The sequence below is a fragment of the Ciconia boyciana genome, chromosome 3 (assembly GCF_034638445.1).
Source record: "Ciconia boyciana chromosome 3, ASM3463844v1, whole genome shotgun sequence".
NCBI lineage: Eukaryota > Metazoa > Chordata > Aves > Ciconiiformes > Ciconiidae > Ciconia > Ciconia boyciana.
The window spans coordinates 86,255,704-86,283,360 of record NC_132936.1 but is presented as its reverse complement, the minus strand read 5'-3'; the positions used below and the strand labels follow the sequence as shown (position 1 = coordinate 86,283,360).

At 37.7% G+C, this 27,657-nt stretch overlaps 1 long non-coding RNA gene across 2 annotated transcripts; it reads right to left on the bottom strand.

Moving 5' to 3' along the window:
- Positions 1 to 18,316: 18,316 nt before the first annotated feature.
- Positions 18,317 to 22,288, bottom strand: LOC140650109 (uncharacterized). 2 transcript variants are annotated; one of them, XR_012041856.1, is made up of 3 exons: positions 21,987 to 22,288; positions 21,711 to 21,833; positions 18,317 to 18,762 (listed from the first exon to the last, which is right to left on the bottom strand). It is a non-coding gene; the product is annotated as an uncharacterized lncRNA (long non-coding RNA). The 2 variants fall into 2 exon arrangements; XR_012041855.1 differs by having other exon boundaries at positions 21,768 to 21,833.
- Between the last annotated feature and the right edge of the window lie 5,369 nt (positions 22,289 to 27,657).

The following is a 27,657-nucleotide window of genomic DNA, read 5'->3' as shown; positions in this document are numbered from 1 at the left end:
TCCCTCTCTCCCCAGTGGGATGGGGGAGAGAATCAGGAAAAAAAAAAACCCAAACCATTGGTTGAAATAAAGACAGTTTAATAGGACAGCAGAGGAAGAGAAAAGAATAATAATAATAATAATAATAATAATAATGATGATAAAAGAATATACAAAACAAGTGATGCACAATGCAATTGCTCACCACCCTCTGACCGATGCCCAGCCCATCCCTGAGCAGCGATTGCTGCTCCCCAGCCAACGGCCCCCAGTTTCTCTACTGAACATGATGCCATACGGTATGGATTAGCCCTTTGGCCAGTTGGCTGTGCCCCCTCCCAGCTTCTTGTGTACCTGGCAGAGCATGGGAAGCTGAAAAGGCCTTGACTTAGTATAAGCACTACTTAGCAACAACTAAAACATCAGTGTGTTATCAACATTATTCTCATACTAAATCCAAACCACAGCACTATACCAGCTACTCGGAAGAAAATTAACTCTATTCCAGCCGAAACCAGAACACTTGCCTTCAGTTTTTTTATACCGTCTGAGCTTTACAGAGCAAAAGAAAAGACAGAGGTAAACAAAATGGAGAGTGAAAAAATGAAAAATAACTTGAAGACACAAATTCTGCCACCTATAACTAATTACCAAGAATTTAGAAAACTTAGACTCTCAAATTCAATTTATTTCATGACGTAGCAGCCTTCAACCGAATGGACCAAGCTTGAAAGCCAAAATCCAGAGCATGAGTAGTAAGTGGAAGACCAAGGAGCATGTAGGCAAACTCCTTTTCTTTTTCAAGCATGAGAGACCAGATTTTCCCCCTCCATCTGACTTGCATAAGTCACACATTTCAAATACTCCACCTGGTGTTAGTCAGCCACTTATCCATGCCTTTGCTCAATATTCTTTAAGAAAAATTTGCTTTACAAAGCAATCAGGCTGAAGCTAAATATGTCATCACCCATTACTTAAATCTACATAAATAATAGAGAATATGAAAAATAACTCACAAGTCCCATCTACAGCAGCACAGAGGTTTATGGATGAAGTTTCAGGCAGCTGTGGATCCCTCTCTTTGGGAAGTTTAAGGAACCTGTTGCATTATATTAGTACATGTTTTTCTTCTGCTGCAGCAAAGTATTTGTCCTTTTTTGCGATGCACCTTTAGTGGCATATTAGATATGCTCCAAAGAACAAGCCTGCTAAAAATATTCCAGTTCTTATCATTAGGGGCATTTGGGGAAAAACAAAAGGCAGCTACTGGTGTTCAAGACAGGTTCAGTAAAAGATCATAGTTTCTTCTGTAAGTAATTCAACACTGGTTTTGAGTCATACAGTGCTCTCCTATGCCAAGGAATTTCAATGTGCTCAGAAAAGACATTTCAAGTATTTCATAGCAGAGCTGTTTGAAGCAATGACAGTTGAAAGTGGGGGGAAACTTCTGTACGTTCAGTTCAAAGTAAATGAAAAAGCTAAAACATCCTAAATATCTTTGTAGCCAAGAACTCAAGACAAAGGTTGCAGTTTAGAAGAAAGTTATATGGTTTGACAAAAAAAAAAAAGCTGGTCTGTGTAAAAAATTTTAGCCACTTCTACAACAAAATTATTTATTTTCAAGTGAAGATTTTTAACTTTTCTGTGTAGTTCAGCTTTGCAAATGTCAGTCATAAGCCAAACACAAATTGGAAAAATCAAGCAAGCAAAGTCAGATCCATCATACCTACTACTCAGTTCTGTCCTCTCAAAAATTCAGGCACACAAAAGCAGTGATACTTTACATTTTCATTGCAGATAGAAAACCAAATCAAGTGGAAACAACAGAACTGTACACAGAATATGGAAGAAAAAATTATATTAGTAAAGATCAGTAAGAGAGAAAAAAATATAAAGCAGCGATATCAAAATCAAATCGCACTTCTTGGAGGCCTGGTCCAACAGGAAATGTCACATACTTCAGCAGAATAAGTATTTCTCTTCAAGAGGATAGACCTGTTTCTTCAAGAGGATAGACCTGTTTCTGCAAGACCACATTACATGAGCTTATTCCAAGTGAGGCTGAACAAATAATTTCTTTGAGTGAGTCAATACATATCCTAGATTAACTGAGAGCAGAGGGACAAATAAGGACGTAAGGACACTGCAATGAATCCCTAGAGCTGAATTTTCAAAAGACTGTATCTATTTTGCGGTTAGAACAAGGTATACATCTACCTAGGTGGATTTTCAAAGATGTTTTAAATCTATATCTGAACATGCTTAATACGAATGAAACTGTCCAATACTCAGCTGTACATCTCACACTTTTTGAGCTACGGTGCTGCTGTAGAAAGAGCTATATTTTATATGCAGCTTTGTGATTGGTACCCTGAAATCTTTGAGGATTAAACACTGTGTGATTAGAAAAATTGTTCTTTTCCTTTTTTGGGAAATAGTTCTTAAAATATGTTAGTTGAAATACTACTTGTCAAATCTCTGTTGAGAAGTGAATAGATCTTTGTCACTTTATGAGCTACTAATTTCTGACACAATCTTAATTATAGCTGAACAAATGCTAATGGTATGAAAATAGTATGTTTTCTTTAAGATATGCAAAAATATATCTAACTTCCTTTATAGACAGAAATAAGACTTCTAAGGACAGGAAACTCTCAAAGATGTTATATCACTTCCTCTCATTTTATGGAAGTCTCCTATTCACATTACACACTGAGAAAAAAAAGGACTTTGGGAAAAAAAAGATTCCTCCTGAAAATGCCTTGAACATGTCTTACAATGTTAAACCAAATATACTTTTGTTGAAAGATTGAATTATTGAGACTAAGATAATGACTAGACCTTTCATATTTTTAGAAGGACATTTCTGAGTCACTGCCAGTGAGTAGCCACACCTTTCCTACTGGTTAATAACGCATCTTTCACAGATGTGGTGTACCGTACACCAACAGGTCAGACCTACAGTCCATATTGACAAGCACTTTTGTGATCTCTATTTGCAGACGGAAAAAAATGTGCCACCATTGAATGTTTGCAACAAAAAAAATGTCCTCACAGTAGAGAATAAAGGCTAAGAGAGGAAAAATTCATTTTATAGACAGAAGACCATCAAGTGGAAATGGAGAAGTGGAACAAGAGGAGGAACTGGTGAAATTATCAGTTGAATAATTTGTCCAGTTCTGGTATCAATCCTTAAAAGATGGTGACAAACTGAAAGACATCTTGAAAAATGCTACAAAACTGACCTGGTGACTGGATTACGTAGTATAGGGAGAAACAAATGTTTAAATCTGTAATACTGATTTGGACTACTTCTTAAAAAAAAAATAATCCCAAAAGTATGGTTTTATGAAAGTTTAATCTGTTCACAGAGAAAAATGACTTTATTATACTTTTTAATCCAAAATGTTGTGCAGAAGAGCTAAAATTGTTGAAATAACCTCTGTTTTTCTTCTAAATGTTAAAAGAAGTAGTTTTTCCCCAGTCTAATGATTTTTTCCCTATTACTAAGCAACTAACACTTTAAAATTGGAAAAAAGTCATTATTGAATCAAAATATCTCAAAATTATTTAAGCAAGTTTTAGATTTAAAGATTTTACTGATTCACAAAACAGCTTAAAATCTGAATCTTAGATTGAAAGATTTTACTGATTCACAAATATATAAACTACTGATTCACAAACAGAAGTTTATATATAAATTCATACATATATATATTTAACTTTGGATATTTTCTTGGGACCAACAAATCCAACCACTACAGCTGTACAGCTTAACAAAGATGATGTTAGAAGATGCCTACATCATAGCCATAGAAATGGCCTGAGCTGGAAGTAGAAAAGATTCTTTATTCTCTCCACATAAAATCATAACAAGAAAAGGACTCCAGCAAGCGTCCAATAAGAAGTTGGAATCTGAAACTAGAAAAATTAATATTAAAAGCAAAGGTGTGAAAAGGTTCAGCATCTGTCTAAAATATAGCTGGCAACTAAGGGCTGAGTTGGGAATGATTTAATGGAATTCTGCTGTACACATTTATTCAAAGGTCAGACAATGTAATCGGAATGATCCCTCCTGGCCTTAAAATCTATGCCTCTCCAAATACGTAATTGATGATTATGCAATCACATGTCTGTGGGGAATATTCCTTCCTATTCTGTTAAATGGGTAAGCTTATATTTGATCCCACATCATGAGTATTGATATCCATTATACATTTTCAGCTTAGCTAATGCAGTTATGCATGATATTACAATTAGTCATATATATCCAATTGTTTTCATCCTATTAGGCAATTATCCACAGTATCTTCTGACAAGCAGTTTCACTGACTAATTATTTGTTGTACAAAGAGTGTACATATTTTTAATTATATTAGATTTAATGTGTTTTCATTTCATTTGGCCTATTCCCATTCCAGTATTCCATTCCAATACAACATAGGTAACATGAAGGACATGTAAATTAAGCTATGCAAAGTCTAGAAATCCTCTAATCTAGAAATACTCTATAAATTTTGTCATCTATCAAATATGCAAATTCTGTAATTAACTAAAAGAGAGGTTGCAAAAGAGATAATGTTTTACTAGAGAACGTAGGAGTCTCTGAGGAAGCAATGTTCTCTCACAGTGTATGTATATACACATACATATATACAAACACATATATGTAGAATATGTATATATATAGATATATTTAGTATGTATATGCATATATAATATCTATAACACGTACACATATACAACTGAAGTGCTTTGCAGACACCATCTTTCTGCTTTCAAATGGCCTATGTGAAATCACAGTGGCTAACACTGCAAGTGCAATTGTTAATGTGTGACTTGAATAATCTGCCCCTGGCCTACCAAAAACTGACAGTAAACTTTTAACATTTTAGGATAACATATAGAGAGATATATGTAAAAGATATAAGCAAATACTCAAGTATATGAATATATCCTTGGAACTCTTACCTACATGCTATGCATGATAATAATAATTTAAAAGAAAGTAGACAACTGTATATGACCAGCATTTCTCAGATATCTCATCCTAGTTGCTTTGATGATAGAATGTAGCCAGTCAGTGCTGCGCTTGAAGTTTTTAGTTATAAAGCAGATCCCACAGCAAATGGATCAGAAGAAAAGAAAAATTCAGAACATGTTAGAACTGGGTTTTACTTAAACATCTCAGTTTAACAGGGTCATAGCTCAAAACAACTAAACAGTTTAATGAAACATATAGTGAATTTGCAAGTGTGCACTGTATGTAAAATCTTTGTATCAGAAACACAGACAATAAATAATATATAAAAGTAAAACGCATTTAATGACATCACACAATCTCTGTTTTGTCCCTCAGAGAGCTCAGTGCCTTACAAGTGAATCCTGATTTCATCCTCTCCATTTTACGTTTCTCTCCTTCTTACCTCCAGAAGGAAAGTTCATGCTGAATGTTACACATACGACCAACAAGACAGCAAAGGAAAACCCTGGATCCTTTGCCTGGCAAGCCAAGGCTCCGGTGCTGTTGATGTGCTGTCTCAGTTGTATTCCTTTATTTCCTGGGTACCACTAAAAATTTTTGCCAGAGAAATAACATTGCCATGCACATTTAAACCTTCATTCTCTTTCTTACAGAATCCTTACTATGACACTTAAGTAGTATGAACCCATTTTAAATTTACTTTAAATCTAGTATATTGCCTTTCTAAGGCTACCAAAAACTACCAAAGGTTTATAAAGAGTGGAAATGAGAATTCAAACATTACTTTGAATAAGAAAAGCTTCATTTGATTACCAAAATTATGCCCCAAATAATAGCTTCAAGCATTACTTCACCTGTGGGAAATATAACAAACATTGCTTTGAAGGCAGTTAATTTTGTGACAAAAGCAGCTTGTATGGGTTTTACATAAAATTATTTTTATGCCAGTGCTGAAGCATCTGCTTATCTTTTAAAGTACACTATCCAAATGAATCCCCAGCAAAGGACTTGTACTTCCTTTTTGTTTGCTTCAAACCAAGCATGTCACTTGACTATCTTTGGGTGCTGCTTTGTTGCATTGTATGCAATACAATACTCTAATACTGCTGCTTTCCTGCAAGAACTAATGCACTTTTTTTTGCCTTTTTTTTTTTTTTGAAGATAGAGCTTGTAGAAAGTGTAATATAGGCATATGTTAGATGTTTTGTTTTATCTAATGTGGATAGATTTAATAGTTGCATGAGGATAGATTCAATAATTTCACTTGTAAATGAGCACTGGCGCAGGCTGCCCAGAGAGGTTCTAGAGTGTCCATCCTTGGAGATATTCAAAACCTGATGGGACATGGCCTTGAGCACCCTGCTCTGAGTGACCCTGGTCAGAGCAGAAGGGCTGGACCAGGCAATCTCCAGAGCTGCCTTCCCACCTCAGCCCTTCTGTGATGCAGTTAACTCTGCCACAGCTGTCCTTGTGTGCCAAAAGCCCAAAGTCAGCAGGCTCATTGGGCACCTTTTGTGCAGATTTTACAAACAGGATCAAGAACGGTCCAAAACCGTCAGCTAGAGGAAAGCGGTGGGAAGAGAAAGGACAATGAGAGATAGAGACAGCATGCACGTGTAGTTTTTACAGCTGAAATCCTCAGTACAACATAAATCCAAAGCACTCATATTTTTTAAAAGTGCACTCAATTATGCTCTGGATGCTCCGCTCATTATACGAGGAGCTTGTGCTCGACCTCCGGGCACCCAACTTGATGGTGTGAATGCTCCCCTGCAACTTTAAACAGGGGTTCTTACCTTCCTGGAGATTGTGCTTTCATGCAGCTAAAACAAATTCATTATTTAGAGCTGAAGAAGTTCCCCTCATGCCCCCTTTTCTGTTAAGAGAAGGGCTGAATGAGAAAACACAGCAGTAAATTATCCATGAGAGGAGGCAGAGCGAGCCTCCTGCCCTACAGGCCACCCTCACACCAGCATTAGGCAGCTGCCGGGTGTGATAAACAGCAGCATTTTCCAGAGATTTAAAGACAAAGTACACATAGATGGAGACACAGCTACACGATTCTTAAATATTTATAATGCAATACTTCAGAGGCCTCACTGAAAATTAAAGGCCTATTATGCTAGGTATTATATAAACTTGTACAAATATACATCTCCTGCTTCAAAGTGTCCTGTTTATGAAAAGTGCTGCACCGATGACAGGTTTCATATTTAAAATGTATTCTTTCTCCTCTTGTCATTTCTCAGTCTCTTTCTGGGATAAGCTGGCAGATGTCTGAAGAAGAAAGAAAAGTACAACTATAAACTGAGCACCCTGGTAAAAAATCACATTGTCAAGAAAGCAGTTTTCCCCTTTGCTGATGTCTTGGATGGCTTCATGTACAATGTAAAATGTCTTCTCTTCTGCTGCGTTCATTTGAATTACAATGCACAAAGGGAAGGGAGAAGGAGAGATTTTTCCTGCTCTGCTGAGTTTAGCTGACTCTAAGATTGACAATGCTGGAGATGGACGTGGAAATTAAAAATATGTCAGAAATAAGTGGCTAATGTTTTCTTAGAGGCTTTCTTGTAAGGATAGTATGCTCATATTAGGACATAGCTCTGTGCACATGAGTGTGCATGTATCCGAACAGCTAACATTGCAGCTACGTAATGCTGAGTAAGTCCTTAGAATGTAATGGAAGTAGTCCAGACATATATCATTTTAATCAGTACAGAATTTGCCGGATGGTATAAGGATTGCCCAATAAGACATGAAATTTGCTGTACTGGACAACTCTGTAGATAAATAATTATTGAGTCTCTGTAAAATAATTGGCTTCAAGAGAGCACATAGCTCACAGAAGTGTAGAGTGAGAGGAAATCTGAGATCATGCAGTCCGCCCCTTGCACTGCTTTCCATCACACCTCTGGAGCAAGTGCTACTGGATCATTCCTGACAGGCATTTCTCTAACCTGTTCTTGAAAACCTCCACTTATGAGGAATCCACATCTTCCCTACATATCCATATACATTTTCTTATACCCAAACTACATTCAATGCCAATGAACTCCAGCTCCATCAATGAGTGGGATAACGACCTCCCAATTTTGAATATGACAGCCTCTTAACCCAAGAAGAATAAAATACGAAATCTAAATGCTAGAAAAACCAAGAAAGATCTTGTTAAGCTGTAGAGAGAATTGTTGAACAGGAATAAAAGTTATACATGGTGCAGCTGTATGATGCAGAAGCAGCAGTAACATGAACAGATGTGTCAAGTGTGCTAGGAGTAGTAAGTCAGTGAATGTGTAAACTAAAGAATTTATTTCTAAGGGCATAAACGGCCAGAGGCAAATGAGGCCATTTTGCTTAGAGAAATGGAGACAGAAGAGAATCTCCACTTTATTCTTCTAATAAAGAATTCGGATGTCATTTCTATTCTTATTGACAGAAAAGATTCTCACAGCAAGTAGGTCCCTTAGTATCTTTGCAGGGATGTGGCTTAGGTCTTAATTGCCAGGTGTCTCAAAATGGAAGGGACAGCCATGAGAAAGCAACACGAAATGAGATTCTCTTGGCTCACTTTGTCCTTTTTGTGCTTCTACAGTAATCCAAAGACTGCTTCAGAAAACTTCCCAAAAGAAAGGACTCCTCAGATAGTGCGAAATCATCAGAGGATAGTCATAACTCAATATTTTTTCCTGAAAAGGAAAAATCCTCAGCATATTCCATACTCCATTCTTTGTCTTAAATAAGGAAAAGCAACTTTTCATCACATCTATTGATACCAGAGATCATTGAAAGTCTACTGCTTTGCTACTTCAAGATCTACTACTAAAGTAAGTATATAGTACAATCCTCATGGCCACAAGAAAAAGAAAAGATTGAGAGCAGATTCATTGACTGTGCTGGCTCATTCTTATTTCAGTGACCTTCTTTCAGCACTAGAAATTAATTATTTTAAGTGTATTGGTTCTTTAAGGTGAGTTGAAAAATTAAGGTTAGTCCTTTACAATGAAAGTAAACATATAATTTCCTAATCTACCTGTATTTAGCTATAGGTAGATTAGAAACTATTAGAAACCTATAACTATAGGTTTTAAGGATATTTTCATTAAAGCTTTGTAGCTCATATTTTATCTTACAGGATGAGTAAATACAATTCGAAAGGTTCTGACATATCCTTTAAATGTTCAGCAGACCAAGACCATACTGCAATATTAAGGTACAGAATTTGCAGCTTGTTTAACTTTGGTGAGCAAGAGTACAGGATGTATCACTCATTAACATTCATAGAAACTCCTAGTTTGATGCCTTCTGCTGAGTATAATTAATGTCACAATTTAATCAGATTACTTTTAATGAAGTTCACATTTTATAAACTTACCAAGGATAATCACGTGCATGTCTTGGTAGGCACAATTACACCAGAATAAGGATCCTTTATACATTTTTAACCTTTGCATTCCAATTAATAAGTATAAAATTCCAATTTTGATTACTGTATACTAAAAAGAATTGTAATTGTTGGCTAAGTAGCAAAACATGCCTCATGACTGAACCGATATGTCATAGAAATATATCTCTAAGCCTTGTCTTCACAGTTTATTTTTCCAAATGAACAGCCTAGTTGGTAATCAAAATGTTACAAAGCAATGAGAATACATTTTGTATGTGCCCTTCATCCAATTTTTCCTATTACAGCGTTAGTGTAATTATTGCAGGTCTGTCTGTGCTTCCTTATGCTGCAAATGTGATCATCTATGCCCTTGAAAACTTGAGTTTAAAGCCCTGACAAACAGGAATGGCTCTTGCATAGGCCTTAAGGGATCCTCACTTAAGCTAAGGCTGCATTAAGGCACTCTGTCAAGGTAAGGGACTTTAAAGGGCAGGGAGCCCTTCAATGTGCGCACATTTTTCAGGCCTTTCACTTTGCTGGAGTGGATTAACTGTGAAGAAAAATTGTAGTCAGCTGAAGGCATTGGGCCTGTGGAATTTTGTGTGAATAAATATTTCCTGCCAAACAATAAGCTCTGATACTTTATCTTTTTTTGCATATAAAGGTAGTGAAATTACTATAGCTGTTTCCCTGACTGTGCTGTTACAATATTGATTTGCTTGTTTTCTACTGAAGAATTGTTAAAACTTATTATGTAGAGTTATTTCCTTTGAAGAAATGAACTACATAAACCAGCAGGTTTTTCTGGTGTAAGATTTGTACTGAAAATATTAGTTAACATAAAAGCTTTGAAAACGGGGGTTAAGGAGCACTTTGTGGTTGTTTGAAGAGAGCTGACAGCACGATGATACAGAGCTCCTTCTTATGTTTCTGTCTGGCCATAACTGATATGTCCTTGCTCATTACTTGTTTCTGCATATGAGTGCAACAAATTAGGCAGTGCACAGAGAGGAAAGTATGAACCTTGTCCCAAACATCTTACCGCTCTGAAGAGAAAGATTTGATGTATATTCCTAATATTAATTTTCCATTGAAGTTACTGCTCTAAGTGCTAAAAATATCCATGTTCCTATTAAGATTACTACATTATTATTAAGATTACTCTTAAGAAGATATCCATATTACTATTACTCTCCATGTTTACTATTAAGATGTCCATACTTTGCTAATTCAGGAGGTGCAGCTTGCAGAGCAATACAGCAAATACTTACACACTATTTAACAAATGAAGGCAAAATGAATTATTCTACCTGCATTTTCCAAATGTAAATGCTCAAAGTACCTTACAAATATTGGCAAGATGTGAACATACTTTTTGGACAGTGAAATGTTATTGTTCCTATTTTATAAGTGGTGAAGTTCAGGGCACATAAAATCCCCCCTCCTCCAAAAGCTGAGACATAAACAGGTTATTAAGACATTACATTATAATCAAAGAGATCAAGCTATTTTAAAACAATAAACCTCGTTATTTTGAAATTGAAGGATGGCATAGATGAAGAATGCACAACATCATGTGCTTAAGGGGGATGAGAGAACTCCAACTACTGTAAGCTATTGTCACTTATTCTGACCAGCTGAACCAAAAATCTGGAGTCAGTAGATCTTGTGTCAGCACTTTGTGGCTTTTGCTCTAACACAGTTGGGAAGCAAAGAGGAGGCAGGATGTTTTTTTACTGTAGCTTTAGAGTTCCTTAAAGAACACCAGAAAAACCCTGAACTGTTGCCTGCCTCCCTAAATTTGGCGTCATTCCATGAGGGGATTTTTACTCAGTTTGTCTCTGCAACCATGTTCTGCTCATAGAAGTTTTTTTGCTTTGACAAGGAACACTGTAAGGATTTCATGCTACATTAAAATCATCTCTTGCTTCTAAGTCTTCCCCCCTTCCCTTAGTTTTATCATGGTTCTTTTTAATCTCAGTAATTGCATTATTCCATTTACTAAAAAAAGGCAGAGCATACTCTTCACAAAGCCCTTCAGCTCTTTTATATTGACAACATTGTAGTAGATTATTGCTCTTCAAGTGCATTTTTGGTTTACTTGTAAACCTGCTTCATTCTCCCTACTAGCCTTTCTTTATCTCTTTCTGTTCTGCAGTTGAAAGCACAGCAAACAGTGCTACTTATCAGTTGGTATAGGTATCACATACATAAAATATTTTCTAAAATATTCATTGTATCTCAAAATGCTTTTGTATATATGTCTCTATATTGAATAACTATGTTTATGAGAATAGATTAGGTCTCAGAGTTTGTTCTGTTCTTTAGGTATTAATTTGATATAATGAAATTCACTGTTATTCCCATGGCTTATTTGAGTCACATTTAACTGATACACAGGTTTTCCTATTTCCTTCCAAGTAAGGAAGATAATTTTGTCAGTAATGATGTTCATTAAAATATAACTAATGAAATTCTCTCAAACAGTATTTATTTTATTATTCAATATCGGCCTCTTGACATGAATATTTTTTTTAATTTATTCAAGGCACTCAATCCTCACTCATGAGCTATTCATTACCTGCAGTAGTATTTGAAATACTAATTTTTTTGCTTCTACTATATAACTCAAAAGCCAACTGGTCCAAATGGCTTCAAATCTCAATCAGTTTAAACATGAATGGCTTCAATCTGCTTGCAGATTGAGACCAGGCTTACTACAATACAGTCTAGAGGTAATATTTCTTTCATAATTATTGATCATGACAGCAAATCAGATAAAACTGAAAATAGCATTTCCATTAAAATAAGTTAAAATCCATACTTTTTAAATATGAAACTTTCAGATTAGTTTTTACCTTTCTCTTTTGCTTCCTTTTTCTTCCCTCAGTCCTCTTTCATTTTTTATTCTTTTTCTATGTCATATTTGCAAGGGGGACATAGTAGCAGAAATTAAAAAGAAAAGGGAAAACACTGAAAATTTGAAAAAAGACGTACGTTGGCTCATTTTTGTTAAACATCAGTTTCGTTGGGGGAAGGAGGTTGGTTGTTTCTCAGCTTTTCTGGACAAAACTCTTTGCTTAGTTCCATAAAAACAAAGCACCGTTTTAAAACCATCTTAATAAAACTCCCAATGTCCCTGTTTGTCTTGGGCCTTTAGGAAAAAATGGTTGTGGATATCCTCAGATGGAGAGACTTTTGAGAGATCTCAAAGAGAGTGCTTTTGTATACATGTAATTGACAGACAGATCAGAACATTTATAAGGAACATGGGCACAGCACCTTGGATATAAGTGTAACAGTTTGTCACTAGTGTAGGGGAGGACACATGATATTTTCATCAAAGCAATATGAGTAACCTTATACTGAATTACTATGTTAGTGGGAACTATTTGTATACAAGCCAATGAGCAACTTCTTGCATTAAGATACCTTATGAGACCCTAGTGAGGTCAGACGGTGGTTTTCAATGTAAAGTTAACAATAATCCTGTGCTTGGTGACACTGTAGCAAACAAATGATGTCAAATCAATGGTAATGAAGAGCATAAGCACTTCAGAGTATACTGTTGCGTGTCTAACTGGTGAACAGAAATGCACGTGTACAGTAGATGTCTGTGGGGGTAAAAGGATGTATTTACATTCACACATTCATTAAAGGAGGAGCTGTTTCCACATGCTGAGATATCTGGTTTGTGTCCTTTTACTTGTTCTTGCTAAGCCAGAAAGGTTGTGAGTGTAATAACCATTGAGTGTTCACAGTATTGTACGGTTTTCTAGATACAGAAAAAAAGAAAAAGTTAATTGTATTTTTAAAGTGAAACACTTTTTTTTTTCTATAATTATTGTAATAGCATTCATATGCCCATTTGAAAGGATGAACTTCATTAAAGAGATACTTAATAGGCCTGTCCTTATTTAGAGTCTGTATCAATGCATCACAGTACAGCGTAGACCAACATAAGGTATACATGAAACATAAGTATCAGTGCTAATACCAACGGAAATAATAAAACAGAATTAGTGTAAATGTTGAGGGCAGGACTGCCGCACAGGCCAGCTTTCATTTAACATTACAGTAAAGAGCTAGCTTGCATACTTTTCCCAGTAGATTATTTAACTTAATCACTGCAAGAGCTGCCAATATGTGGGAGTGTGAGGATGAAGCAGCAGCTTTCTGACACTACATTTGTAAGTAGTTCTCCTTATGCCCAATTTCCTTCCCTAACCACTTTAAAAAAAAAGTAGGGTGCTTTGGGGTTTTTTGGGGGAAGGGGGTTAATTCCTGCATGTCACATGCAATTCCCACAGGACAGAAAGGAGAACAGGAGGGTTATTAGTCTCTAGAATAAAATTGTTCTTTAGCAGAAGAACCTGGAAAACATTCACATCATTAAAGAAGAAAAACCAACAAAAAAGCCCAGTGCCTTTTGTTCAATATTTCTAAAGAACCCGGTACAGTTGAGCTCTCTGAGGGACCATAGTGTTTCAGAGGCAAGGTTTTTTTAATGTGCTTAAATCAGCTTAGCATTTCTTAGCATTTATTTCATTGGAAGACATATTTTGCCTCCTGACTTATTCCATGATACCTACGCAGTTGAACCCTACTCTGTAGGAAATGCCAAAGAAGACCTTTCTCCAAGAATCTTACGTGAGCAACCAGTGAATAGTTAAATAACAGCCCAGAGGTTGAAAACAGAACAAGGAAGATCAGGTGTGTAAGGAGTAAGATGTGTATTGAAAAGGATGGTTAAGACTGATCTGTGAAGGGCCATGTGAACAATCCATCATATTCTACTAGATAATGTCACACAATATTGTTAAACACATGTAACATGCAAGTCCTTGCAGTTGCATAGGCAATAATTAGGAGATAATTTCATCTGCATTGTCAGTTGTGACATAATGGTACGTGTATATTTTTTGTAGCTATGCAGTATCATCGTGATCCTTAATGGTGGATGATATATTTGTTACATATTTCTCCAGAACATCCAAAGAGAAGCTATGTGGTATCCAGCTTCCTGCTCTAAGGGGGAGAAAGTAAAAAAGGGGAGAAGTTAGTGACTTTGCTAATAGCTTATATCAGCAATAAATGCAGTACTTTATTCACCTGGCAGTTCAGCTCTGAAAGCTCACAGGTTAGTGGAGATGAGACAGTGTTTGAGGCATTAAAATCAGCAAGCACAGAAATATAAGATGCTGTTCTTCCTTCTCCTTATGTCCCGTGCTGGAATTAAATCCAGAGGAAAACAAATTACTACTCCCTCAAAACCAATTAGCAGAAAATTATAGAGCTCTGGCATATGCTCGTACACCCTGTTTTGCCTTAGATGCTTCTCTTATAACGAAATAAATGGGGGGGGGGGGGGGGTATTACTTTTCCTATGAAGGTATAGTCCTGATGGGTGATGATCGAAGAAAAACCTCACTAGATAAATATTACCCTGTATTTGTCAAGTAGTGTGCTATTTCAGATTATACCAAGGAAACAACATTAACTGAACAAGGACGTACATTTTATTGGGAGGTAGAAGGTGGGAACATTACACCAAGTAAGTGATGGGAGCACATTGCCTCTCTGCTGCCTGCCAGACTTTTAACCTTCCTCCTGCATGTTCAGCTCTCTTTGATCCACAGCCGAGCTTTGACCTGGCACAGCTGCTGAAACACCACTCAAACACCTGCAAAACCCACTATGTTTCTAAGGAAGCTGTGAGAAAATATGTAGACAGGAACCAAGCAAGATAAGAAGGGTAAAACTGCAGGCAGAGGTAAGACTGTTGAGGCAAGACTGTCAGCAGCTCGTTGGCAGAGCTACGTCTGGCTACAGGGAACCGCACTGTGGGCTGCAGTTGCACGTCCTGCTTGTACGGTCTCTTTGTGCGCAGTAAATTTTGCCTCAACAAAGTGACCGAAAGAGGGAGATCTACAGGTTTTCACCCGTTCATGTGTTTTTCAAGGGGAAGAATGAGTCCGTATAAAATCTAACATTTTGATACACTGGAATCAGGAAGATAGTCCCTCTAAACTGTCACCATTTCCTTATGGATGATTTACCCCAAAATGGTCCATATAATATTTCTCCTGTCTGACTGCATTTTTTTTTCCTTTGAAAACAGACTAGCAATGGCTGTCTGGAGTCAAAATTTTTTTAGACTAAATATTGCTGATCCCACTTGCTGCTGCTGCACAACTTTTCCATGCAAGTGCAGCTGAGCACTGTCTGAGACTTTCCACTGAGTTCCAGTAGCTTCGTTAAGGTAATTGGAATCGGGAGCTATTTATTGCTGCCCACATCATTGATTTTGTATAGCATATAGCATATAGAAAGTTGTTAATGTGCATTCTTTGCTCAAAGGAAATTTTCCTAACATTATTTCTGCTCTTAAGTCTTACTTTCAGCTTCTTCTTCTTCTTCTTCTTCTTCTTCTTAAGTCTTACTTACAGCTTACAAAAAACTAAATTTTTGTTTACTTCCTAATGAAAACCATGAAAAGGTCAAAAAAAGTATTTGTTTCTAGGGCATCAGACAATACCCATCATCCCCAAGAACCTGAAGACGAGGCTTGGCAGAGAATATAAAGACTCTGTGTTGTGCTGTCTGAGACTGTTGTGAAATGCCTGCGGTAAGGATTGCCTTTGTGAGTCAAGACAACCACTACAATCATTGTGAAGATGATGCTTACATCCTTTTTTTCTTACAGAGAAAGCTCTGACCTGGGTTGCTGTAGAAACATAATGGGAGACAGCCAGTAGTGTGTAGCTCTGTTAGAGAAGCTACATCACTTACACAGATGTAGGACCCAGAAAGGTACAAAAAGACGCTACAAGCTTCTTCAGGGTTGTGCAGTTTGGTAAAATATCTGCAAGATTTCCTGCTGCTCAGTCAGATAACAAATCACTTGAAGTGGGAGTGGGGTGGAATTTAGACATCCAAATACAAGTCTGTTACTTTGAAAAACACTCTGCTTTCAACTGCTAGTAACCAGGATCCGTCAGTGCCTTGCTGCTTTTCAGAGCTATAGCCTAAAATTGCACTGCTGGGGATGCATCAAAACAGTCTCTGTCTTAACTAGACAGAGCATCCCAAATCCCAATACCTAAGCAGGATCCAGAAACAAGACATACCACTGCCAGCATCCTTTTTGGGAACTCAATCCAGTAAGAAAGTGTACAGTTAAATTTGATGTATCACAGATTGCTGTTCCAGTTATCACTTTCAAAAGGGTATCAGGAGGAGGTGATGAGGGTAACATTTCTCTTTCTGTGATAGCCTCGTGGCTGGAGCCCTCCCCGAGGGAGTGTGAGGTCGGTGCTTGGTTCTCTTTTCTTCCTGTATAGTTCAGCTCATGCATGCAGGTACGCCTCAGGAGCCAAACACTGACTTCCAAACTGAGGTCCTGTGCCTGCCACCATCATTCTTACAATATCTTGTGAAGAAGTGGCAGGGGAAGTAGAATAAGACTTTAACTCCTGAGTCAAGTATTCTTCCAAATAAATACTTAGTTAAAAAGCAAAGTTGTCAGAATACTGAGCTGCAATAAAACACAAAGAAAGGGCCACTGTGTACTGAAATCCCTCTCTAAAACAGAAGAACACAAGCAGTTTACCGAGATTAAAACATGCCCATGGACTCTCATCTGTCCCAGAGAACCCCAGAGTAACACCTGGCAAAAGTAATTGAGATGGATCTATTTATTTCAATATCTGATTGCCAGTTTCAGCTAAGGTTGGAAAGGAACAAGGAAATATCCCCTAAGACTAATACCATCCCAACAGGGCAGAGGGCTGTCAAAGCAATGAGTGGCACACGGCTGAGTGGCACCTGGAAACCATGCAGACCTTCCATCCAGTGCCCCAGGGAAGGGCTCCAGGATCAATGACAATAATTAATTTTTTGCCATCTTCTGTTCTCACTCTGCAGTCAGCTAAGATTATGTTTTGTTTTGTTGGGGTTTTTTCCTATCCATTTTCTCTTCTATTTACAAACTGCAGTGTCAGAATACATCCTGCATAACTGACACTGAAATTATTTGTCCTGAGATTTGAATTTGCAAGTACCAAAATCACTGGGCCAGAACACTGTGTTGTATGTTCTTTGCCCAATAAATAGTAACAGATGCTCATCTGCAGTAAAATAACTTGAGCTTTATACTATATAAAATATATTGAACCACATAAAATGTGAGAAATTTTCAGATTTTTGTTAGGACAATTACCTACTCTTTGCAAAATAAGCATACTCAAGAATACAGTTTTATTTAGAAGAAATCTTTAAAGTATTGGGTAACTAGATTATCAGCTGTTTCCACTTCTTTAATGCTTTTTAGCCTATCATTTGTCTTAAACTCCTTTAATATTAGTTGAATAATCTCCATAATATTTTTCTAATGCAGCATTGTCCCAATTTTACAAATGGGCAACCTGATGCACACAGACTTTTAAACCAACTTTTCCAAAATTTTCTTCCTAAAATCAGATTACTAACATGTGGGTTTGAGTAGTTAGTAGCCCATTTCCATACTTTCTGAATACATATAAATTGTTATTCAATTCAATAATAACTTTGGATGTTCAGCTGCTGTAAAACTCAGGACACATTTTGCAGAGAAGGAATGTGAATCAGAGAAGGGAAATGAAGCATGGTGTTCCTAACATCTACCTAGGCTCCTAATTTAACTGCTACATTAACATTAGCTAAAAAAAACTTGGTCTCCCAGATCTCTCCTGAATACTTTATGCTTCTCTTGAATAAGATTATATTTTCTCTTCCATATTCTCGTGCTACCTGACATCCTATTCACAAAGAAATGGTCACCATTGTTTATGCAAAAAATAGTGATTTTGAAGTGGTATCAATGTCTAAATGAGGGGGGCTTTGCATTTCTATAATTCTTCCTAGCAGATATTTACTTTGAAAGACAAACATCAAAAAGATCATTATTAGCTGGTTTCCAAACACTCTTTTATTGCTGGAAGTCATTTCCCCTGCAAGTCAATGTTATTAACTGTGACACTGCCATACACTGGTGTGCCACACTTGTAGCACGGCGGGAGGACACACGAGCGGTGCCCACACCCCACAAGACCAGCCCACAGTGGGGACTTACACCTACTGGCCTTGGGTGAAAGAGCACATGTATATAGCAATATTATGGTAGTGCAGCTTTAGTTTCAAGTAAGAAAATGAGATTTTGAGCACAGAATATGTAAGAAGTACCCATAATTTGAATTATTCTCCACTTGTCTGAGCTCTGAAGCCGAGGAGGCAACGTGTGGGCCAGATGTGAGTCTTTCCTTTTGCCCTGCCTTGGTTGATTCCCTTGTCAGTCATGCAAAAAGCGGGTGTCACACCTGGGAGTAGCCCTCTCCTCCCAGCACTCCGCACAGCACAGCTAGCAGCAACCATCCAGCTGGAAGAGAGAAAACAGGATGATTTAAAATATTCTTCAATTTGCCAGCCTGCTTCTCTTTGCTGTTTCCCTAAGACAATGAACAAGATAAACACTCTGCTTTTTGGTGCTTGTAACCTGAGAGATTTGTTAAGTCTATGGACCCCATAAGAAGTAACATTTCTACCCACTACCAGCTCTTTAAGTGAATCTGTCACTGCTCATTAAATCAGCTACTTACAGAGAACAAGCGCCTGCTCAGAGATCCCCACTGGTTACAACCAGGCAAAAGCAGCAGCTTCAGATAAGTGTGGTAGAGCAGGCAAACCCAAACTGGTACTGATTACATCTCAGACCCTTTCCCAGCATAATATCTGAACGTTTTGTAGAGGTTATTCAACTGGTGCAGTTGCAGCCAAAGACAGTTTTTACAAAATGCTTTCTTCTTGGGACACCATAAGACTTTGTTCCTTTTCTAAGCTTACACAGAGACATGTATGTGTAATCAAGTGCAGCACTTAAAACAGATATGAATAAAAATGTATATTGATTTGTTTCTCTTTTTTGTGAAATTTAATTATACTGATCTTCAAATGTCACAAGCTCTCCCCCAGAACCAGATTAAAAAACAGCTTTTTGTTGTTTTTGATAGCTACACTTATTGGTATGTGCTTTTTAGCAGCCAGAAACATGCTACCAGAGCAGCAAGGAGTTTTACACAACAGACCTATTCAGATTTTTGTGTAGTACTAAAACCAGTTAAATATATCAAAACAAAGATCACAGAGGAGGAATGAAATACAAATGCTAACAAGGGCAGTGATAGCAGAGTTAGCTCTCAGGCAAGCTGTCCTGCAAGTGACTACTAAGTCAGCCCAGACAGTTTTGTTATGATTGACGGGACTGTCAGGCCTGGAAAAAAAAAAAATCACTGCAACATCACTAGGCAATGAACCTGATGCAAGACAGAACAGCCTTTCATCAGAGCATAGGCATTTCTAGAGTCCGTCTGCTTTCTAGTGGAAGCCACAGGTCATTCCTTACAGTTCACAAGGTGAATTAACAAACTGAGCATATCTGTATTTGTTTCAAGCCAGGGCAGATTTTGAAAGCCAAAACAATGCTTTTCACTTGTGACAGTTCCCAGATGATCCAATGCTTTGTTTTATTTAGTGTATTCTGTAAACTGGGCTAACCCTTTTGGTTAGATCTTCAAAAATACCAAACTGTAACATTTCTGTGTGCCTTACACCAACGATGTACAATATGATCAGAATGAGAGAGCAGCATACGGTCAAGAGTCAGGACAAGAGACAGAGCATATAGTTTTCCAAATGCCTTTGCAGCTCTGCAAAAGCTTTCTTTGAATAAGTAGATATTGGAAACCAGGTGATACGTTTCACTTTTTTTTGTCTAAATACAGACTGGTCCATAATGATTCTGTTAAATGTGACTTGCTTTGGCTTAGAAAATCCAAGGGAAATAAACAAGCAAATCCATTCAATTTTCTGTATAATGTCTGTCATAACCTTTGCACTGAACTGATTTACAAGAAATAACAGGCTTTGGATATTTCCTCAGAAAATGTCCTGACTTTTTATAGAAAAAGTGGGACAAAGAACAGCTTCAACAAATATCTGTAAGGAATGAAAAAGGTATTATAGGAGGGTGGACTATATATTACCTCAGTCCATATGGTGGAGTTAATGTTATGCAGAAAGAAATAATGAACTGCCCACCAATTTAGCAGGGATCCTCTTTAGACGTCCTCTGCAGTGTTCCCTGCTGTCACCACCATTGCTGTCAGATGGTAGGAGCCCCAGAGTGCAATGGTGAGGGACACTCTGAAATTCAGATCTCTTTAGTCCATGACAGCCAGTGACTGTAAATTCCAGTGTTAACACCCAAATGCCTGGGAAAGCCCACAGTCACAGGAATCTTTCTCATGAACACCTGTGCTCCATTAAATTTTAGGGAGAGGTATGGCTTCCAGCCCACCCTTACTTTCTCTCTTTTTTCCATTGTAACAGATCATCAGGTGCTGTTCAGCTGCTTTCCTCCAAAGGGTCTTCATAATATGTCCTTGTCCCTGCATGGCAACCATGAATTCAATTTCCATAGGGAATGCTGCTGAGACACAGGCTGCAATAACTGGCTGTATGGCCCCTCTGCAGGCGCTGGCAGCCACTTCTGTAGCCCTCCTCTCTTCTGCCTCTCTGCTCTTTCTCCCTTTATTCTCTCCATACATGAACTTTCCTTATTTCTCTTTAGCCCACACTGCAGATGCTATGAATGTTTGCTCTTCAAATCTAGAAAACTGGGATTTAACAAAACAATCTTCTTGCTACCCATCTGAGATAGGCCAGCGTCAACCATATGTAACATATATGTCTACAGATGCATGGAAGGATTTCCTGATCATAAAAGAGTCTGTAGCATGGGGCAAGAGTAATCCTGTGAGCTGACCCCTCCACACTTCTCCTTCAGATGATTCAAAATTTTCCTTCTGCATTTTTAATGAGGGCAGCTAGGAAATTAATCAATAATTCATGACAAAAATATAATGGAATAAATCTCAGGCTCAGTAAAAGTGAAACTCTTCAGGAAGTAGAGAATATAGAAGTACTGCATTGAAGGTAGAAAAAAAAGGGGGTGAAAAGAAAAGATAAAGGAAACTTTCAAGTTAAACTCAGCCACTGAAACTTCCATATCACAGATGCATTTCTATCTGAGTGTTTAACATGTATTTTCTGACTGGGAAAAATAAGTCTGTAGCTAGGTATTAGAACAGCCTTGGTAATCTCAAGAATCACAGCCAAGCACTAACTATACCACAGCTAATGATCCAAGATCAAAATCCATACATGACGGTGTTAAACCTTAAAAACAAATTAAAAGGTTATTTTCAGAATGCAGAAGGAAGCAATAAAACATGGTTCTCCTGCTTATAAGTCAAATGTCTCTCTTACCCACTTCATTCTGTTGCATAAGATCTAGTACAAAGCATACACTTTAACATTAACCACCTTAGGATGCTCAATAGGATCTCTCCTGCTGATTTTCCATGTGGGAATCACAGCTCTTCAGAAAAACTATAGATATAAGACACAAATCATTAAAAACATCATTTTAGGGTTTGCATCTGTGCTTTAAATAGAAAAAAAAAAAGGAAAAAAGTACAATAGCTGATTAAAAAAAAAAAACCCACCAAAAAAACCCCAACCAAAAAAGCCCCCTGAACTAACCTGCTTTAAAGTCAGGGAAAAAGGAACAGGCTTTAACACTTCTGCTTTTCTTTCGAGAGACTGCAACACTACTGCCACACACTGCCGAGGTGGAATGGTACTTCAGCAAATGAAGTAAATCATTGGTGAATACAAGAAGCTTATGAGAAGCTTTTTTTTTTCTCCCCCTGCCTCCTTTAAGCCTCTGAAGAAGAAAGAAAAAATAACAGAGCCGAAGCACCTTGCTTCATGCACACAATACTGTGTGCTACTGGACTAATACTCTCCATGCTTCTGCTTTAGTCAATGCACTAACCATACGTTATTTTATCTCTCTTTGTTTTTCACGTTTCATAAACTATTCCTCCCCAGCCTTTTGCCATGAGCCAGACAGGAGAAGTGACTCATATGTTCTGGGATTTAAAAGGCACATTCTGTAAGCACAGTTAGTGAGTCTTACCTGCCAAAAAAAATCTCCCCAAAGTTTTTTCAGAGATGAGTTGTCCAGTCTCCCTTAATACCCTGACTTCAATCACAGAATTGGTATTTACAAGTATGTTATCTTCCATTTGTTTGGTTTTGGACTTATTCTTGAACTTCTGAGCTGATGCCAAAGTGCAATAGCTGTGTTGTGCCTGCCACCAACTCTATAGAAGGAGGTAAACTAGGAGGAGGTCAATGCCATAGCTATGAATGACACCTAGGAAAAGCCAGAGATAATTGAATACAAATGCTTAATAGAAGGTGATGAGAAGAAGTGAATATATAATGGTTCAGTTTTGTTGCTGCTGGGTGGAAGTATGGTTTTAAGGCATTGAATACTATGGTGCCTGCACGTAGTTTCCATAACTAGACAATTAGGTAATTGGCCCTTACTGCTGGCTCAGAAGCAAAAAACATCAGAATTTCACTTAGTGTCACACTAAGAAAGAGAAAACATTGGGCCTGACCCATCGTTTTTAAAGTCCTCTTTCCTGAGCCTTGAAACTCCACCTCTGAATCATGAACAGAAAGCTTTCCTGTCACGCACTGGTGCGCAGCTCTCAAAAAGGTGTCAGCTGAGATAGCTGGGATATAATCTCTTCAGGGCACTCTGAATTTCACCCTGTGTAAGTTGGCACTCACTTCAGAGGATGGAAATGTGTTGTTTGCTTAGGCTGGTGTGTGAGAAGAAACATGTAAGTCTGAGTACAATCAAAAGGGGACCACAAAAGGCGTCACTCGGCAAAGGAGCACGGGAAGGAAAGCCTTTTGCAGGATGGAAACTGAGAAATATTTGCAGTGGGAAAAAGGTACAGTTGCTCGAAGCTCAACTTCAGGACAGTATTACCGCGTGTTTATATTTCAGCTAATTTGTTGACGAATATGCTGTCTTATCCACTTTCTCCTACACTGGGGAAGAATTACTATCATGAACAGAATGATTGCAACGTTGTTAAAATCATTGAGACTGTGTTACCATACACCATGATGTATGTGGAGCATTCTTTCCAACATGTACATATATATCTGTTCCTATTAAACAGCGATACATGCTTGTTCAGGAGAAGGAGGGCAAAGAAACGTTATAGATAAGAATAGCACCTGGTATTTTTAGGATAAGGTCAGTGCAAATTTATTTCTCATACTGTTCTACACCTGAGATCCTTTTCCCTGTAAGGTCAGTGCAAATTTATTTCTCATACTGTTCTCCATCTCCACCTGAGATCCTTTTCCCTCCAAAGCTGACCTGACTACTAAGTTGAGTAACAGTAAAAGTTCAGCAGCAGCAGATGTTTTCTTAATTGAACTCCCTTGACTACTCACAGCCCACTGTAGACTCATTCATTCACTCACTTCTTTTTCTATTAATTTTTTCAATTAACCTTTCTTTTTAGGAACTTGGAACAATCATTTTGTCCCAGAAAAGTTGCTTCTGTGCAGTGGGTTGTGCAGACATGCTGTCATACAGAAATCAGCAAATGATAATACATTACTCCTTTGGCTTCGCGTCCTCTGGAAATCCTGAAATGGAAGAGAGATCCCAACAGGGGAGCATGCTGCTCTGGCAGCCTCAGAGACAATCTCATTCCGTCGGACACCACATGGGAAGATGCTAGTGTTGAAGCATATCTTTTGCGTATGAGAAAGCATTTGAAAATGTCCACTCAATTTCTCATAAGCAGGTTTTGAAAGGAAACAGGTAGGTTGTCTTTCTGTTGGTAGACAAAAAGCCTACTGAACTGACACATAAGCCCATGCTGGGTCTCAGTGTTCCTGTACAAATGCTGAATAACTCCACTTCAAAACCGGAACATACTGGATCTTACTTTGGTGAGAAAGACAGCATTTTTTGTGCCTGTTTTACGTTAATTCAGAACAACATTTTATGGTTTTCCCTGTAAGTTCAGGCACTTCCATGTGTCAGCTCTTTAGTCACAAGACAAATCCAGTTGACCCCGGTTTCACTTGGGTGGAAATCTGACATAACAAAATATATAAACTGCCTTTGTTCATGTTTAGATTTGGATACTGTTCAAGCCATGGCATTTGTAAGTTTAAAAGTGTATGTCAAGCATGTAATAATAGTATAAAAATCTAACCATTAATTAACACTTTGACAATGCCTCCAGTGTGAGAATTAATGCAGTTAAATCAAGTATGCTAATAAAAGCCAAGAGAACAAGAACAAAGCAAAGAAAATGCAGCCTTATGGAAATTCTTCACTCTGTTGTGACAGAAAGGAATTCAGAATATATACCTTCTAGAAAGGGCTTTGGATTTAAGGTGAGAAAGCAAGGTATATTTTTAAAATGCTATTGCCAATCTCACAAATATGTGGGGTTTTTGCACAGCATTTGAAGAACTATTTGTACAATATGAAGTATATTAACACACAAAATGTCACAGGACTTCTGAAAACCGATGATATTCCATATTCTTATTGTTGGTCCTTGGCTGATTTTTTTTTTGTCCAGCATTTAAACATTCCTAGACCATGTCTATTCATGGTAGAAAATGAACATGATCTTAAATTTTGAGTGATGCAAGGTGATACAATCAAAAGGAAGGACAACATGTTTTGTCTCTGAGCATTAGCTCTCCTGGGAACATCACGAAGTTCTCTAAAAGCAAGAGCAAAGCGGACACATTTTTCAGATGTACTGTAAAACATACCTAAGATTAGCTTTTATTGTCAGCAGCTTTGGAAGCGTGAAGTCCCATTAACCAGAGCTCTCCAACGACTCCATTGTCCTCTCCCACAGAAAAGACAACCTCATTTCTGGACAACTGAACACCTGCTAGCTCAGCTGTGCCTCATTCTCTCAGCTAAAGGGCATAGGATGTCATCACACATACTGGACTTTCCCAAGCAGCCTGGCTATGGTGTCTCAGCTCCTTTGCCGGCCAGCATCCAGAGCTTCCTAGGCTATGCCCATGTCACTGAGGGATATGGCTAAGTATATGGCCTGGCTTGCAATCTCATTGCTTCGGGCTATCCCTCATGATAACAGATTGCGATGGAGAGGGCTAGTTGGAGCAGTCCAGCACATAGACAGGGTGACCTAATTACTATGAAGCATAGATGCTTCTGCTTGCTCTTTCATCTTCGTTTATTTAATAGCATAGATGTATCAGTAAATCACACAAACTATACAGTGATGGGCTCCTAACTATGGGTTTTCTTCCAGTGTGTGGAGGGATTTTTAGCATTGTCATCCAATTATCATTCATCAATCAAAGATAAAGTGGCAGGAATTTGCTGAAAGGAGGTAGATCTAAAATAACAAGTAAAGGAGAATGAGAGCGTTTGTTCTATAAAATTATTTCCTTTATCTATCAAATAGAGAGAGAAAGCAGACATTACACTCCAAATTTAAAACTGGCATTTGGATGTGTTGTTTCAAGTATGGATCCTTCCTAGCACAGAGAAATGATAAACATAGCCCTTTTGTAACACTGCAGGTATAACCTGATATCTGGTGGGCAAGCACTGTAGACGATCTTAATTTCTTCACTTGTTTTGATCTCTACAGCAATAAATCCAGGTGCCCCTTTGTCTGTTTTTTTATTTATCTATGGTTCCCCTCCTAATTCTGGGGAATGCTACAGTCTATTCTCTAACTGGCTGCATGTGCCTTACTTTGTTCTTCCTACAGCTGGCTGAAACCTGGTTGGTTTGGTTTTTTCCAGGTATCTTTGGTTGTGTAATGATGCTTTGCTGCTTGGCTTGCTTAGGAAAAAAAAAGACAAAAAAGTGTGATTTCTCTTATCACTTTACTTTGTGTGGAATCCTTGCTGAAGTGAGACTTTCTAGACATGATACTCCCCAGGGCCCATAAAGTTGTGGCAGTGTTTCCTAACAATTTCAGTATACATTAATAATAGCTCAAAAATTCACTAAACTAAGTCGGTTTCTTCACCTAGGTTATTTCACCCACATGGTTATGACACGCAGTACAGTACATGAAAGAGAAGGTTTTGTGATACAGCATGTGTTTTATACATATTTAAAATAACATATTATCACGCTGACCTGGCATGCATATGAAAACTTTGTGTAACTGATTCGATTTTAAGAACACCTTTCCTCAGATATTTGGTCATTATTCTTAGCTTCACCACAGTGTTTTAGTTCTTAGTTTTAGATTATTTTCTTGGTTTTGCTCTCTTTTTCTTCGTTGTTAAATTGTTCAGTAAACTTTCCTCACAGGCAGCATTGCTGATACTAGCTGGCATCAATTTCCTGATCTTCAGGGCTCTACCACGTCTGTTGCTAATAATTCAACCAGTTTGGCTTGATAAGAAAACACTGTTAGCAAACAATAGAGCACTGCAGTTGGATTCCACAGGTATTAAAACTGCAACTTGTAAACAAATCCACAAGACAAGTATTCCTGCCTTTTTTTTCTGTTGCCTCCTTGTGAGTATTTTAGGAAATGAGAAATGGCAAGAATGCTTGCAGACACAGTGTTTTAGTTACATGTTAGACTAGTCATAATCTGAAATTTGCAATTGTTATCATGGATATTTGCACTACAGTCTGATAACAGAATGGAAACAAACAATGTGACGTACGTGCCCAATGAAGACTAAGCAACCCATCTCAAATACTTGCAACTGTCTCCTCTTGTTTGATTTACAACCCACAGCTTATTCTCCCAGAGTTAATAAGCTGAATCTTCTTTTTTGACTGCAGAGGGCTTTAGATCAGATCATTACTGCTTGATAACAGTCAAGGCAAATGGTGGAATTTATAAAGCCTTCAGGTATGAATTTAAGCAATTAGTATTGTATTAGCAGCCTACAAATGTGATTTGAAAAGAATCCCCAAAGATATTCACTGTTATCAAAATCCATTTCTTTACTCTTTCTTTCATCTGTCTGTAATAACTTAACCAAAAAGAATGAGAATGAATGCCTCAGTCCCGAAAGGATAAGTTAGGTTGGCCTTTTCATATAATAAGGCAAAATGAAAGCACATTTGCAACACTTCTATAACCCTCAGAAATGGGAACTTAACTCTCATCATTGTGATGGTGACAGCTTATATTTGAAGTAGTCCCAGGATAATTTCTTTTTATCCTTTGTATTCTCAGCTAATCACAGGGAAAAGTTCCTGGCTATTCATTTTAAAATCCTGCAACAACTCTGTCACAGTAAACATTCTTGTTAGAAGGACTCAGAAAATATTTTTTTCATTCTGTAGAAA